This window comes from Microcaecilia unicolor, chromosome 11, assembly GCF_901765095.1.
Source record: "Microcaecilia unicolor chromosome 11, aMicUni1.1, whole genome shotgun sequence".
Taxonomy (NCBI): domain Eukaryota; kingdom Metazoa; phylum Chordata; class Amphibia; order Gymnophiona; family Siphonopidae; genus Microcaecilia; species Microcaecilia unicolor.
In genome coordinates this window covers 29,603,348-29,615,763 of record NC_044041.1, presented here as the reverse complement: position 1 = coordinate 29,615,763, position 12,416 = coordinate 29,603,348, and positions in this window count along the sequence as shown.

The following is a 12,416-nucleotide window of genomic DNA, read 5'->3' as shown; positions in this document are numbered from 1 at the left end:
ACACCTGTCCACAGACTCAGTGAATCAGTCAGACTCTAACCTCTACAAAATGGCCAAGAGCAAGGAGCTGTCTAAGGATGTCAGGGACAAGATCATACACCTGCACAAGGCTGGAATGGGCTACAAAACCATCAGTAAGACGCTGGGCGAGAAGGAGACAACTGTTGGTGCCATAGTAAGAAAATGGAAGAAGTACAAAATGACTGTCAATCGACAAAGATCTGGGGCTCCACGCAAAATCTCACCTCGTGGGGTATCCTTGATCATGAGGAAGGTTAGAAATCAGCCTACAACTACAAGGGGGGAACTTGTCAATGATCTCAAGGCAGCTGGGACCACTGTCACCACGAAAACCATTGGTAACACATTACGACATAACGGATTGCAATCCTGCAGTGCCCGCAAGGTCCCCCTGCTCCGGAAGGCACATGTGACGGCCCGTCTGAAGTTTGCCAGTGAACACCTGGATGATGCCGAGAGTGATTGGGAGAAGGTGCTGTGGTCAGATGAGACAAAAATTGAGCTCTTTGGCATGAACTCAACTCGCCGTGTTTGGAGGAAGAGAAATGCTGCCTATGACCCAAAGAACACCGTCCCCACTGTCAAGCATGGAGGTGGACATGTTATGTTTTGGGGGTGTTTCTCTGCTAAGGGCACAGGACTACTTCACCGCATCAATGGGAGAATGGATGGGGCCATGTACCGTACAATTCTGAGTGACAACCTCCTTCCCTCCGCCAGGGCCTTAAAAATGGGTCGTGGCTGGGTCTTCCAGCACGACAATGACCCAAAACATACAGCCAAGGCAACAAAGGAGTGGCTCAGGAAGAAGCACATTAGGGTCATGGAGTGGCCTAGCCAGTCACCAGACCTTAATCCCATTGAAAACTTATGGAGGGAGCTGAAGCTGCGAGTTGCCAAGTGACAGCCCAGAACTCTTAATGATTTAGAGATGATCTGCAAAGAGGAGTGGACCAAAATTCCTCCTGACATGTGTGCAAACCTCATCATCAACTACAGAAGATGTCTGACCGCTGTGCTTGCCAACAAGGGTTTTGCCACCAAGTATTAGGTCTTGTTTGCCAGAGGGATTAAATACTTATTTCCCTCTGCAGAATGCAAATAAATTCATATACTTTCCACAATGTGATTTTCCGGATTTAATTTGTGATGTGCTATCTCTCACTGTTACTAATAACCTACCCTTCAATTATGGGCTGCTCATGTCTTTGTCAGTGGGCAAACTTACAAAATCAGCAAGGGATCAAATACTTATTTCCACCACTGTAGTTCACAAAATCATTCACGGAGATGCCCCAGCCTACATGCCAGATCAGATAGACCTACCACCCAGGAATGCTACCAAATCATCCCGCACATTCCTCAATCTCCACTTCCCCAACTGCAAAGGCCTAAAGTACAAACTAACGCATACGTCAACCTTTTCCTACTTGAGTACACAATTCTAGAACGCGCTACCGCGTAACTTAAAGGCGATCTACGAATTAACTAACTTCCGCAAGCTACTGAAGACCCATCTCTTTAACAAGGTATACCAAAAAGATCAACAAATGTGATCTTCTACACATATATCCAGAAATGCCTTACGATATTTGCTCGCTATAATACTATCATTCTTTCTCATTATCATTTTACCCAAGATCCTTTGCAATACTAAATGTCTATTTTCTTATGTACTTCCACTATTCATGATGTAATGTAAGCCACATTGAGCCTGCAAAAAGGTGGGAAAATGTGGGATACAAATGCAATAAATAAATAAAAAAATAAAAAACCCAGCAAGGCAGGCGGTTTGCAAATGCAATATGGAAGATAAAACAACAAGGCAGACCTTGTAAGAAACAGTCCTTACTAGTCGATTAAAAGCTCCCAGAATTTCAACATAAAATGCCCGACATGGCCATGTTTCACTAGTGCAAATGGCTGCATCAGGGGCATTAGGTCACCAGCAGATGTAAAATTCCCAAATCAGCCTGGCTGGTGCAGCTGTTAAAACATAACAAGCAAGATTCTGGGATCAGTCGCTCATGAAAATGCTGTGAATGCACGATTCTAGCCATTGAAATCAGTGCTGCAGGTCCTAAAATGCACCAGGATGAGGTTGGCCAAAAATGTTCCCGCCTGGAATGGGTAACTTGGTAACTCTGCTTATGCCATTTTGGTAGCAGCTCAACCTGAGCTACATTTAGATACAGTAGGTGTTTCCTTGCCCCTACATGGGCAGCTTACAAGGGTCCCTTTTTATGAAATGCCATAAATCTGGGCTTAGCGCATTCTAAGGTGGGACTTTTCAACGTGCTAAGCCCACATTTAATGCAGCATTCTTTAGGGCATATTTTTTGGGGAGTCAGGTTGTGCTAAGTGCTCCTGTGTGCTATCCTTTTCTTATCAAGTGGCAAAGATCTGGAATAGCTTTAAGATGTCAATCTGATTACATGAACATTCCATGTAGAATCTCAAATAGGGAAAGGGAAATGGGACTTGATATACCGCCTTTCTGAGGTTTTTGCAACTACATTCAAAGCGGTTTACATATATTCAGGTACTTATTTTGTACCAGGGGCAATGGAGGGTTAAGTGACTTGCCGAGAGTCACAAGGAGCTGCAGTGGGAATCGAACTCAGTTCCCCAGGATCAAAGACCAATGCACTAACCACTAGGCTACTCCTCCACTCATTCCACCAATAAGAGCCAACCTCATCAATGATGTCACAATGGCTTGATTGCCCGATACTTGGCTCACTTCTGATATTGTGATGTCATAAGGGAAAGGGGGAAGGGAAATGGGACTTGATATACAGCCTTTCTGAGGTCTTTGCAACTACATTCAAAGCAGTTTACATACAGTGGGGGAAATAAGTATTTGATCCCTTGCTGATTTTGTAAGTTTGCCCACTGACAAAGACATGAGCAGCCCATAATTGAAGGGTAGGTTATTGGTAACAGTGAGAGATAGCACATCACAAATTAAATCCGGAAAATCACATTGTGGAAAGTATATGAATTTATTTGCATTCTGCAGAGGGAAATAAGTATTTAATCCCTCTGGCAAACAAGACCTAATACTTGGTGGCAAAACCCTTGTTGGCAAGCACAGCGGTCAGACGTCTTCTGTAGTTGATGATGAGGTTTGCACACATGTCAGGAGGAATTTTGGTCCACTCCTCTTTGCAGATCATCTCTAAATCATTAAGAGTTCTGGGCTGTCGCTTGGCAACTCGCAGCTTCAGCTCCCTCCATAAGTTTTCAATGGGATTAAGGTCTGGTGACTGGCTAGGCCACTCCATGACCCTAATGTGCTTCTTCCTGAGCCACTCCTTTGTTGCCTTGGCTGTATGTTTTGGGTCATTGTCGTGCTGGAAGACCCAGCCACGACCCATTTTTAAGGCCCTGGCGGAGGGAAGGAGGTTGTCACTCAGAATTGTACGGTACATGGCCCCATCCATTCTCCCATTGATGCGGTGAAGTAGTCCTGTGCCCTTAGCAGAGAAACACCCCCAAAACATAACATTTCCACCTCCATGCTTGACAGTGGGGACGGTGTTCTTTGGGTCATAGGCAGCATTTCTCTTCCTCCAAACACGGCGAGTTGAGTTCATGCCAAAGAGCTCAATTTTTGTCTCATCTGACCACAGCACCTTCTCCCAATCACTCTCGGCATCATCCAGGTGTTCACTGGCAAACTTCAGACGGGCCGTCACATGTGCCTTCCGGAGCAGGGGGACCTTGCGGGCACTGCAGGATTGCAATCCGTTATGTCGTAATGTGTTACCAATGGTTTTCGTGGTGACAGTGGTCCCAGCTGCCTTGAGATCATTGACAAGTTCCCCCCTTGTAGTTGTAGGCTGATTTCTAACCTTCCTCATGATCAAGGATACCCCACGAGGTGAGATTTTGCATGGAGCCCCAGATCTTTGTCGATTGACAGTCATTTTGTACTTCTTCCATTTTCTTACTATGGCACCAACAGTTGTCTCCTTCTCGCCCAGCGTCTTACTGATGGTTTTGTAGCCCATTCCAGCCTTGTGCAGGTGTATGATCTTGTCCCTGACATCCTTAGACAGCTCCTTGCTCTTGGCCATTTTGTAGAGGTTAGAGTCTGACTGATTCACTGAGTCTGTGGACAGGTGTCTTTCATACAGATGACCATTGCCGACAGCTGTCTGTCATGCAGGTAACGAGTTGATTTGGAGCATCTACCTGGTCTGTAGGGGCCAGATCTCTTACTGGTTGGTGGGGGATCAAATACTTATTTCCCTCTGCAGAATGCAAATAAATTCATATACTTTCCACAATGTGATTTTCCGGATTTAATTTGTGATGTGCTATCTCTCACTGTTACCAATAACCTACCCTTCAATTATGGGCTGCTCATGTCTTTGTCAGTGGGCAAACTTACAAAATCAGCAAGGGATCAAATACTTATTTCCCCCACTGTATATTCAGGTACTTATTTTGTACCAGGGGCAATGGAGGGTTAAGTGGCTTGCCCAGAGTCACAAGGAACTGCACTAACTACTAGGTTACTCCCCCACTACTTCAATAGTTGGTTTATTTCCACCTATCGAACACTTTTTGAAATGCAGGTATTACCCTAGTAATGCCTAGTTGTCATTTTGTAAACTGCATAGAATAAATTATTTGTGGAACGTATTTGTTTTGCGTTTGTATATGACTTCTTTGCCTAGCTGAAGTGCAGTTATAGCTGATTTCTGTAAAAACAATGTTCTGATCAATTTCAACAGCTGAAAGACATAATTACTGTATGACAAAATGAAACTTCCATAAGGGTGTACAATGCTGAATTGTGCTGTTTTATATCCCCTTCTGCATTGAAAATAACTTTCTCTATGAATGTAGGGATATTTCTTCTGGGTTCCTCCCCTAAACCCCAGGGGCGTATCTGCATGGGGCCTCAGGGGCCTGGGCCCCCGCAGATTTTGCCCTGGACCCCCCTACCGCCATCCACCCTCCCCCGCTGCCGTTCTTACTTTTGCTGGCGGGGGACCCCAACCCCCGCCAGCCGAGGTCTGCTTCCACCTGCCGCAAAAACTTCTTCTTCAGCCGGCGGGGGCCCCCAAACCCCCGCCAGCCGCCCCGCGGTGTTTAAAATTCATCTTCGGCCTCCGTGGCCGTGCTGCTGTGATAGGCGCTGTTGAAATCCACTTCGGAGTCTGACGTCGTTGTACGTTGTACGTGCTGCGACGTCAGACTCCGAAGTGGATTTCAACAGCGCCTATCACAGCAGCACGGCCACGGAGGCCGAAGATGAATTTTAAACACCGCGGGGCGGCTGGCGGGGGTTTGGGGTCCCCCGCCGGCTGAAGAAGAAGTTTTTGCGGCAGGTGGAAGCAGACCTCGGCTGGCAGTGGTTGGGGTCCCCCGCCAGCAAAAGTAAGAACGGCAGCGGGGGAGGGTTGGCGGCGGGAGGGGGGTGGAGAGAGTCATTGGTGGCGGTGGGGGCTCGGCGGTGGGGGCTCGGCGGCGGGGGGGGGGGGGGCTAAAATGTGCCCCCTCCCTCTGGCTCTGGCCCCCCCTACCGCCGGAGTCCAGATACGCCCCTGCTAAACCCTGCTGATTTGGGAACACCTGGCTCCGTAGCATACAAGAGAGGCCCTCATGACACATCCACAAGAGCCCCAGTGTTAGCAGGACAGACCAGTTCTTTTGTCACAGTCTACAAGGGTTTGCTGGATGAGCTTTTGAGGAAACTGAAGATTAAGCCAGAGAAGCATAGACCACCTTCTGCTGCCTTTATTCAGAGCACACATAAATGACTTTCACGGTCACTGAAAGACTGCTGCAGGCTTTTAACTGGTATCTTCCACTAGGTGGCGTCATGCTGCCACTGAAATTATATTCAGGGTCAACTTCATGGCTGAGTGACAGAGCTGTATACACTGTCTCCTGGCAAGTCCTCAGTTCAGTGCCCAGGTCAGGTTTTCTGCTTTGTGGATTGGCTGGGCATGCCGCAGAGGCAGCACTGAGGAGAGAGTTGTTAAATTTAGTTTGGTTTATTTGATTAACTGCTTTTGTTGCAAACAGCTAAGTGGTGTACAATTTCTTTTTCTTTTTTGTAACTCTTTGTTATTGGTTCTAATTTATTTATTTATTTATTTTATTTTGATTTTGCTCACACCTTTTTCAGTAGTAGCTCAAGGTGAGTTACATTCAAGTACACTGGAGGAAATTTCTCTGTCCCAGGAGAGCTCACAATCTAAGTTTGTACCTGAGGCAATGGAGGGTTAAGTGACTTGCCCAAGGTCACAAGGAGCAGCAAAACCATTACAACATACCAGAGAAGCAATACTTAAAATAAAATTTTCAATAAATATAATCCCCAGAACACCCTCCTTCCTCCCCCCCCCCCCCAATCCCCCGCTACTAGTCTGAATAAAGAGTTGTGTGGATTGACTTTAACAATCAAGCATTTAGTAATTGACTTCTGGCTAATGGGGTTAATGTAGTCCAAAATGGCTCCCACATTTGAGTAAAGCATCTACCTGCTAGAGAGTCCAGATCTTGCACTTTGCGACGTTCCATGGAGGCCTTATGTATCATCATAGATATCCATTGCCTTGTAGATGGTGGATCTGTTGCCAACCATTGCTTCAGAATACTCTTTTTCTCCCCCCCCCCCCCCCCCCCAATAATGTTGCACGTTTCAGAATACCTGCATAACCCTTGGGCGCTGGTCTAGTATAGTTAAATTGGTCAAAAAACATATACTTTGTTGGCCACCATCTCCAGCGCCAAAGGACCAAAACCTATTTTGCCACTTGCTGCCAAAAAACCAGCACAGCTGGGCACACCCAAAATATATGGCCCAGGGTAGCAGGTCTCTGTTTACATCTGGAACATGTCACGTACATCCTTAACATGAATTTATACTGAAGTTCTTTTATCAGTAATATCTCGTAAAATATGACCACTTTGCAGAACACAACTTTTAAATCGTTCACCTGTTAATTGAATATTTGAGTCAGCGTTCCATTGATTCATGTAATGTTCTTAGTCCAATACCGGGACATGTTTTTGTAGCTCTTTATGATAACACTTAAGTGGCATCAGATTTTGAGCGACCAACCAATAAGTCTCAACCAATTTCTCATGAGAGGACAAGGAAAGCACACCTTCAGGAATAGTCTGAACATGATGACTTAATTGCCCATAAGAAAACCAGGTCAGATCAGGCAGATCATCAACTCTTCGAACGACCTTATCTCACCTTCCTCGCTAGGAACCTACTACTACTACTACTACTATTTAACATTTCTAAAGTGCTACTAGGGTTACGCAGCACTGTACAATTTAACATTAAGGACAGTCCCTGAATCTAAAGACAGTCAGTCCGATAGGAGTAGTCAAATTGGGGCAGTCTGGATTTCCTGAGAGGTGAGAGTTAGGTGCCAAAGGCAGCATTGAAGAGGTGGGCTTTAAGCAAAGACTTGAAGATGGGCAGGGAGGGGGCTTGGCGTAAGGACTCGGGAAGGTTGTTCCAAGCACAGGGTGAGGCGAGGCAGAATGAGCGGAGCCTGGAGTTGGCGGTGGTGGAGAAGGGTAATGAGAGGAGGGATTTGTCCTGTGAATGGAGGTTTCGGGCGGGAACGTAAGGGGAGATGAGGGTAGAGAGGTAGTGAGGGGCAGCAGACTGAGTGCATTTGTAGGTAAGAAGGAGAAGCTTAAACTGAATGTGGTATCTGATTGGAAGCCAGTGAAGTGACCTGAGGAGAGGGGTGATATGAGTAGATCAGTTCTGGCGGAATATAAGACGTGCAGCAGAGTTCTGGACAGATTGAAGGGGGGATAGATGGCTAAGTGGGAGGCCGGTGAGGAGTAGGTTGCAGTAGTCAAGGCGCGAGGTAATGAGAGAGTGGACGAGGGTTCGGGTGGTGTGTTCAGAGAGGAAAGGGCGAATTTTGCTGAAATAAGTAAATTAAATCACTTCTCCAAGATTGGAAAGGTGTTATGTAGCACACCTGGTGGAAATTCCGCATTCCCACATATAGATAAAATTGGCGTAACTGTTGATGGCAAAGCTAACAATTTGCAAACCTGAAGCCAAACCAAACACAGAGGCGCAAAAAATAACAAGCGAGCCTCTGTGAAGATTACTGGCGGAGGCGATGGGTGCAACCAGCTGCTAAAATGACATGGGACACCCAAAGCTGTTTCCAACATTGTAGCCAAAAATAAGAGATACCCCGATACCAATTGGCAATGTGTCTCATGCTGCACGCAGTAGAGAAAAGACGTACATCTAAAAGACCTAAGCCTCCTTTACTAGTGAGCAACCTTGACATTGACAAGGGTACCCTGGCTCGTTTGCCTCGCCACAGAAATTTTATCAGCAGTCTTTCTAGCTCATGATTATGTTGAAAGGTCAAACGAAGCGGTAACATCTGAAGCAGATAAAGCCACTTTGGGATAATTATCATATTTTATAGTGCTATACGTCCTAATAAAGATATAGGGAAGTGTTGCCAAAGAAGCATCTTATGAGACGTATAATGACAACAAGGGCTGTATGTTAAGTATATATACTCGGGATAAGTCCTGCGGAATCCACAAACCTAAATAGCGGATTGCATCTCTGGCCCAGGTTAACAGAAAATTACCTCTCAATTTCTGTCGGATCGTTTTTTGCAGTGGGAGGACCATTGATTTTTGCAAATTGAGGGACAACCCAGTCCACTTCTGCGCCCCCCCCCCCCCCCCCCAAATTGCAGGGCTGGCTATACCTAGGGAGAGAGCCTGGGGGGGTGGTGGCAATGCATTACTGTCTCCAGGAAATTTTTTTTAAATGCTCCCAGGTTCCAATCTAATTCATGTTTAATGTGGGATAAAATGCCATAAATAAGTAAATAAATAGATAGAAACTCTGAATGTTGAGCACCTGATTCTCATAACATGATGTCTGTTTTAGTGGCCCTTTACCAGAAGAAAAAAAAAATCTCTGCATGAATATAACAGCGCTAGGGCGTTCCTATAACCAGCCCCTCCAAATGACACACTGATTACAATTTATAACAAATTACTACTCTATCTTTGAAAAGTTATTCCGTTATTATACTTCCTCTGTGTACATCTGTATGCACAAGCCTGCTTGTTTTAAAATGTAAGTGAGATTGAATACAAATTCACAATTTTTTTTATAGTATCCACCCCACCCCATCCCCTAACTATTCCAGACCTCCTCCCTGCTTCCCCAAGCTGCAGGGTCCCGGCACATACCTGAACTGAAGCCACCCTGGTGGTCTAGTGGATTCTTCGGGGCAGGAAAGATCCCCAGTCTTTCCTGCCCACTGCCGGCGCTGACCTTTTTGCTGCCACATCTTGTTTAAAATGGCTGCCAAGACTTACAACGTTGACCTCGCAAGACTTCAGCGGAAGTCTCGCAAGGCCACCACTGGAAGTCTCAGCAGCCATTTTTAAAGAGCGATGCGGCTGTAGGAGGGTCAACGGGCAGGAAAAACTGAGGATCTTTCCCGCCCAGAAGAATCCACTAGACCACCAGGGTGGCTGCCTTCAGGTATGTGCCGGGACCCTGCGGCTCGGGGGAGGGAGAGCCCAACAGGGAGCGGGAAGGAGAGCGAGCCCTGCTTGAACAACAGCAACCGGCTCGCACTGCCTGAACAATCGGCTCACAAAATGTTAAAAAATGTAACAACTGGCTCTTGTGAACCAGTGCGAGCCAGCTCCAGCATACCACTGCCTGGACCAATAATTTACCTGGGCGATTGCCATAACAATGATACTGATACCTGGTGGCTAGATTTAATTTAATTTAATTTGGCATTTATAACTCGCTTTACTGACAAGTTCTAAGTGGTTTACATTTAACAATGCTATCAAAAGATTATCTAACATTAATTAGTAATAACTTACAGTGGAACTGTTCCGTATACAGTAAACAATATTACATTACATCTTGTTAACTAGCTAGACATGGTTGAGCATAATTGTTTATGTAAGATCATATTTAATATGAAACTTGATAGTCCTTGGAACTCGTGGAGGGGCATAATCGAAGGGGGACGACCATCTCTAAGGGCGCCCATCTCTAAGGACGTCCCGGCGAAGGGGCAGGGAAACCGCTATTATTGAAACAAGATAGGCGTCGATCTTTCATTTCGATAATATGGTCGGGGACGCCCAAATCTCAGCATTTAGGTCGACCTTAGAGATGGTTGACCTAAATGTTGAGATGGTCGACCTTAGAGATGGTCGTCCCCGGTTTTCGGTGATAATGGAAACCGAGGACGCCCATCTCAAAACGACCAAATCCAAGGCATTTGGTCATGGGAGGAGCCAGCATTCGTAGTGCACTGGCCCCCCTCACATGCCAGGACACCAACCGGGCACCCTAGGGGGCACTGCAGTGGACTTCACAAATTGCTCCCAGGTGCATAGCTCCTTTACCTTCGGTGCTGAGCCCCCCAACCCCCCCCCCCCCCACACAAAACCCACTCCCCACAACTGTACACCACTGCCATAGCCCTAAGAGGTAAAGGGGGGCACCTACATGTGGGTACAATGGGTTTCGGCTGGGTTTTGAAGGGCTCACATTTACCAGCACAAGTGTAACAGGTAGGGAGAGATGGGCCTGGGTCCGCCTGCCTGAAGTGCACTGCACCCACTAAAACTGCTCCAGGGACCTGCATACTGCTGTCATGGAGCTGGGTATGACATTTGAGGCTGGCATAGAGGCTGGCAAAAAAATAATAATTTTTTTTGGGTGGGAGGGGGTTGGTGACCACTGGGGAAGTAAGGGGAGGTCATCCCCGATTCCCTCCAGTGCTCATCTGGTCAGTTCGGGCACCATTTTGAGGCTTGGTTGTGAAAAAAATGGACCAATTAAAGTCACCCAAATGCTTGTGAGGGACACCCTTCTTTTTTCCATTATCAGCCGAGGACGCCCAGCTCTTAAGCACGCCTCAATCCCGCCTTCGCTACGCCTCCGACACGCCCCTGTGAACTTTGGTCATCCCTGCGATGGACTGCAGTTGAGGATGCCCAAAATCGGCTTTCGATAATGCCGATTTGGGTGACCCTGGGAGAAGGACGCCCATCTCCCGATTTGTGTCGGAAGATGGGCGCCCTTCACTTTCGAAAATGCCCCTGATAGTCTATAATGCAGACCCTTTGCCATTTTTATCGGGATGAGTTTAGGTACCGTGTGAATGTTTTGCTAGGTTTAGCAGGTGGTTTTGTGTTTTATCTTCCGTGCTAATTTTTAGTGCACACTAAATGATTAATGCACCTACAGCACGGCTTAGTAAACAGGGCCCTAAAACATAAAGAAAAAGGAAAGGAACTTCAATTTTTGACAGGAAAGATATGTGATCACTCAGACGAAAACAGAGGAAAAATCCAGTCACACAAAGAAAAATTTAATGCGTTCATGCCGAGGAAAGTATAAAGCACACAGCAAAGACGGCGGATAATAAAGGAAAGTTTAATGCACAAAGTTAAGAACAAGGATTGCTTCACCTAATCAACTATCAGCAATTTCCTTTCAGTATATAAGATTAGATTTAAGAAATTTTTGTCTACTTCTATATCTTATCAGGCAGTATCATTCTGGAATTCTTTACCATTAGAACTTCGTAGGATAAGTAATTATTTACTTTTTAGGAAGTCGCTTAAGACTTTTTTTTTATTTAGGAAATATTTTAATGTATAATTTTATGGTTTATTAATTGAATTATAGTTGTTAATGGTTTATTGTACTTAGTTTGTTTTATTTTAGGGGATTTATTAACCATCGGTATGAAGAGATTCAACCAAGGTGGTGTACAGCAGGTACAGTTTAATGTAAAACTTACAATTTTGTTAACAGCATAACAATAGTAAAATAACCAAGAATAAACATAAATACAATGAGGACCCCTTTTACCAAGCTGTGCTGGTGTGATTTTTGACACATGCCCAGGCAAACTTTTACCACAGCGGGAAAAAGGTAGTTCATTTTGTTTTTCAGGAAATGGCACTTTGGGGGGAGCCCCGGCAAGGGCTCCCGCGCTAACCTGGCGGTAACCACTGCCCGATTACCGCCAGGTACACACCGGCACTACAAAAATTGAAATATTTTTGCAGCGCTGGATATGACGGCACGCTAGGGGTGGAAACTATCGCCGGGCTGCTGCGGTAGCCCAGTGGTACTTCCTTTTTAGCGATCTTTAAGCTTGCGTTGGGCTTACTGCCGCTTTGTGAAAGGGGCCCTAACTGAGGTAAACTTGAAAACAGTAAATTGAAACCTAATAATAGAACTACTGTGAAATAATATCAAAACACATTTAACAGCAATGGAATTACTACTACTATTTAACATTTCTAAAGCGCTACTAGGGTTACGCAGCGCTGTACAATTTAACATAGAAGGACAGTCCCTG